This window comes from Scylla paramamosain, unplaced genomic scaffold (assembly GCF_035594125.1).
Source record: "Scylla paramamosain isolate STU-SP2022 unplaced genomic scaffold, ASM3559412v1 Contig26, whole genome shotgun sequence".
NCBI classification, from domain to species: domain Eukaryota; kingdom Metazoa; phylum Arthropoda; class Malacostraca; order Decapoda; family Portunidae; genus Scylla; species Scylla paramamosain.
Genome location: NW_026973691.1, coordinates 340,001 through 345,000, shown reverse-complemented (window position 1 = coordinate 345,000; position 5,000 = coordinate 340,001). Strand labels below are relative to the sequence as shown.

The 5,000-nt window shown below is 42.0% G+C and overlaps 1 protein-coding gene and 1 long non-coding RNA gene across 4 annotated transcripts in view; both read left to right on the top strand.

The window, feature by feature from the left end:
* The window catches only part of LOC135097625 (uncharacterized), a 4,125-nt gene extending 948 nt beyond the window's left edge, over positions 1-3,177 (top strand). The window contains exon 2 of the long non-coding RNA XR_010265894.1: positions 3,022-3,177. This is a non-coding gene — a long non-coding RNA (uncharacterized LOC135097625). The remainder of the gene's footprint in view (positions 1-3,021) is intronic.
* A 617-nt stretch (positions 3,178-3,794) lies between these two features.
* Positions 3,795-5,000, top strand: part of LOC135097623 (ran-specific GTPase-activating protein-like) — a 40,009-nt gene continuing 38,803 nt past the window's right edge. Inside the window, exon 1 of one of the 3 annotated variants that reach the window (XM_063999575.1) lies at positions 3,795-3,928. The gene's annotated coding sequence lies outside the window, so the exon portion shown is untranslated. The remainder of the gene's footprint in view (positions 3,929-5,000) is intronic. The other 2 variants (XR_010265890.1, XR_010265892.1) reach the window with 2 other exon arrangements.

The following is a 5,000-nucleotide window of genomic DNA, read 5'->3' as shown; positions in this document are numbered from 1 at the left end:
TTCTTTAATGATATTTTCACCATGTACGACGAAACAAAGGCAGTAGATTTAGTGTATCTAGATTTTCAAGAAGCTTTTGACAAAGTTCCGGCTACTAGCTAAATTGAAGTCATATGGTATAAATGGAAAACTTCTCAATTGGCTGTCTCAGACTGGCTGTCTGAGAGAAAGCAGCGCGTTGTTTTAAATGGTACATTTTCAAACTGGCGAGAAGTTTTAAGTGGTGTACCACAGGGATCTGTGCTCGGCCCTGTTCTTTTCCTTACGAGTATTTACGTTAATGATATCGATGAGGACCTCACCTGTAAAGTATCTAAGTTCGCTGATGATACAAAAAATAATGAATAAAGTAGTCACGTCAGAGGATAAGCAGCACTGAACTGTGGTTCACTGCTGCTTTCTTTTGTTTGTTACTCATCCTGCCATAGTTGGCTGTCGAGCCTTGAGGGAGGTTGTCAAGGTAGTCAATGAGGGACTGGCCTGGCGGCGTGGCGGGGGCGTTCAGCGCGCCGCGCTTCAACACGAAGGTCAAGACGTCCTTGCCTGCGTTCTCCATCAGGAAGATGAGCTTCGCGCGACGGACGCAAACTTTCGGAGCGGCGGCCATGGTGGAGGGCTTGGGACACAGTTCTTCTCGCCAGCAGCCTGCAAAGAAATTTCCCAAGTGAGGAGCAGGGCAGGAGAGACATGGTTTGCAAGGCTCAGTGCGGGAGGGAGGGAGTTGAGCCTTGAAGTGGCCGGCCTGAGCACCGGGATGTGGGGACAAGACAAAGAGGTGGATGGGAGTAAGAGACACTATGGCACACGGCATGGCACGTGTGTTGTGTCCAAACCATTTGACAAGACAACACGAGGCAAGACTTGACTGTGTGTGTGTGTGTGTGTGTGTGTGTGTGTGTGTGTGTGTGTGTGTGTGTGTGTGTGTGTGTGTGTGTGTGTGTGTGTGTGTGTGTGTGTGTGTGTGTGTGTGTGTGTGTGTGTGCAAGTAAGTAAGTAATTAAGTAAGTAATCAAGTAAGCAAACCTGTATAAAGTATTTCAAGGTGTACATACAATACACAGTCACGTGAGCCGAGGCTCTCTGACGGTGTATTGTACAGTAGAGCAGAGGGCAGGAGTGCAAACAAATTATAATGTACAACAACATAATGAATTGTATTGTACAGCGGCAGTACCGCGCCGCTACAGAGAAGATAAACACTAATACAAGTGTCTCACACTAACTTAATAATAATAAAATAATGATGATAATAACAATAACAACAAGAGTAGTGATAACAATAATACTAATAACTACACCAACAACAACAGCAACAACAACAACAATAACAACAACAACAACAACAACAACAACAACAGCAACAATAATAATAATAATAATAATACCAATAAGAATATTAGTAACAAATAATAGTAACCAGCATTAATAAACATAATTAATAACTAATACTGGTAACTAGGGCAACAACAACAATAAATACCAACAACAACAACAACAACAACATCATCAACATAATAATAATAATAATAATAATAATAATAATAATAATAATAATAATAATAATAAAAGTAATAATGATAACAGCAACAAATGCGATGACTGCAATAAATAGCATCAAAATCACAGCTTTTGTTGATGAAGTGGTTACTTTTTAACCTGTTGTTTGTTTGAACATTTTATCAGTTGTAAGAAGAACTTTGTCTATCAAGAGGCAAACTGTTCACAACAGTTTTGGTCCAACTTGTCACACTGTTTGTGAATAATATTGTTGTCAGTATCGCACAAATAAGGTTAACGTTGTTACTTCTCGTGTGAGAAACATTTTCTGCCAATTTGAATATTGCATTATGTCCAAGATTTTGATGTATTAATAACAATGTGAAGTACTTATGAATGAAGGGAAGCCTGCAAATACTGAAGGCTGAGGAAGCTTTGGATGCAGACTCTTTACGGAAAATGTACAGCGAAGAATTTTATTTTGCCGTCTTGTTGCTTTTGTTAAAAAGACGGCCATGTAGATGCCCATGTAGGAAGGCAGTGCGTGAGATGTGGGCAGCGTGAAGTACACTGCGTGTCACCCACTGCTTCACTTGTTACATTACCCACAATTCTTTTTGAAATGCCAGCTGTTTGAGAGACATTTAAACATATGTGTGTGTGTGTGTGTGTGTGTGTGTGTGTGTGTGTGTGTGTGTGTGTGTGTGTGTTTGTGCGTGCGTGCGTGCGTGCGTGGACCGTATGCATTTTTGGCAATGATTTCTTTGGCGGAAAAGATGCCCACCAGTACACAGTGGAGTGGTCTCCCCTCGTTTCACAGGACGTGGACTCCAGCTTGAAAAGACTCCTCGATAAAGTTCATGACATGTTCAGTATTTGCCTCCCTATTAAGTATATAGATGTTTCACACAAAAGGCTCCAAAACCCACACATTTCTCAAACAGTAATCAACTCGACAAGACCCAAAAATCAGTTGTACAGAGAGCTTCCTAAACCGTAAGCTCCGCCCTCTGTTCCGGTGAGGATATAGACAGGCGGACAGATGTGGATGCAGACAGAGACAGATAGGTAGACAGGTAGATAGACAGATTGTGTCCAGTCTTTGTGGTATATAGTCTTGCCTCGTTAGTGCCTCATTTTCTACTTTCTGAGTGTGTGCAGTAGAAAACACAGTGAAAACAATTACAAGGAAAGAAAAGAGTAAGTGTACTCACCTCAAGAGTGCAGGTGTGTACACTCCGGGAGACGGGAGGAAGGAAGGCGCGAGGCGGGAGGTGCCTGTGGGGAGAGACACAATGTGCTTCATGCTCTTACATTTATACTCCACAAGCACAAGTCTGTATCTGTGTACATCTATCTATCTGTATCTATCTGTATAAACAGAGACAGAGAGAGAGAGAGAGAGAGAGAGAGAGAGAGAGAGAGAGAGAGAGAGAGAGAGAGAGAGAGAGAGAGAGAGAGAGAGAGTCATCCAAAAATGTACTCACTGTTTGACTCGCTATAATTCTTTTTTTTTTTTTTCAGAAACAGTTGGCCAAAATAATAATGGCAGAAGTAAGACTAAGCTTTGAAGAAAGAACATGTCATAAAGTGTTACTGGAGGCACGAAAATGTCAAAGAAGTGCAAAGACAATTCACAAGACACTTTGACAGGGATCCACCAAGGTGACGCGCCATTGCTCGCATCACAGCTAACTTTGTACCAGATGGAACTGTTCACGACCTTCATAAGCATGCCTGTGTGGTAGTAGTAGTAGTAGTAGTGGTAGTGGTAGAGGTAGTATTCATGATTTCTCACTACTACTACTACTACTACTACTACTACTACTACTACTACTACTACTACTACTACTACTACTACTGTTGCTACTACTACTATGTGAATATTAATATTAATGCCTTAAGAATTGTTGCAAAAACAGTTGCAGTAGTAGCATTTGTATTTGTAATAGTAGTAGTAATAGTAGTAATAATAGTAGTAGTAGTAATTGTTGTTATATTGTTATTATGATTGCTATCAATAATATCACACACACACAATAGTAGTAGTAGTAGCAGTAATAGTAGTAGTAAGAGTAGAAGCAATAGTAATTTTAATAATTTAGTATAATTTAATTATTTAATTAATTTTATTTATTTATTTATTTATTTTATTTTATTTATTTTATTAATTTTTTTGGTGGATATGAGTGTGTTCGTTGGATGAACAAGTCCCTGTATATTAAATAGACTTTTGTGTGTCGCTCAAGTACCGAACGGCCTCGAAACACTGAGCCAAAGGGACGCCGCTCAGCCTGCAGCCAGTGTGACGGCGTATCTTGTGTGGTGCGCGTGTGTATCGCATTGTGTTCCTCCTCATAGACTTAGTGGTGGTCAAGATAACCAGGATTGGCCAAGCCCTCCCTGAAGTGTGCTACCAGTAGTGTACCAGGTGTGTTGAGTAGCCGCCAGGTATACAGCCACACGTGTGTTGTGTACAAGTGCATGTTGTGTACAGAAAGATCTCCGCCCTGTTTTATAAGACCCATAATGCCGCTGGCCGGGAAACTACACTTGCCACCATCTCAGACAGGACGCCATCTTGTTGTGTAAGTCAGAGACGCCTCCTATCCCCCCAATCTCTCCCTCCCCACCACCCGCCAGCCACTCCTTCCCACTTCCGCCAGCAGCAGCTACTGGCCGCCCACCAGCCAGCAGCCCCTTCACGGCCACTACCTGCCAGCACGCCTTCCTGCTCTTACCCCCTCCCACTCCTTCCTCCCCTCCCTTCAACCCACTCCTTCCTAACCGCCATTCGCCACCCACTCCTGCCAGGCCCCTACCAGCAACCCACTCCTTCCAGCTCCCCGCCTGCCATCCTCCCCTACCCGCCCCCCACCCACCATCCACTCCTTCTGGTCCCCACCCGCCTCACGCTCCTTTCCCCTTTCCGCCGCCCACACAGGAGCTGCTCTCCTCGCTCCCTCCCCCACTCATGACGTCACGGACGGCGGTGACAGTGACTGGCTGGTGTGAACCGCACCTCACACTCGCTCTACCTAAATGCTACTACTACTACTACTACTACTACTACTACAATTACCAGTGCCACTACAATTACTTCTGTTACTACTGCTGCTACTACTACTAATACTACTAATACTAATACTCGTTCTACTTCTACTTCTACTACTAATACTAATATTAGTTCTACTACTACTACTACTACTACTACTACTATTTCGATAACTGTTACTACTACTACTTCTACTAGTACTACTACGACTATTATTATTATTGTTACGACTACTCTTACTACTATTTTGACTATTACTACTACTACTACTACTACTACTACTACTACTACTACTACTACTACTGCTACTACTACTACTACAACTACTACTTCCTTGCAAGCCTCCCTGTCCGCTTTACCGTCATTCCTTGATTCATATTTTTTTAGTATTTTTATTTTTATTTATTTATTATTATTATTATTATTATTATTATTATTATTATTTTTA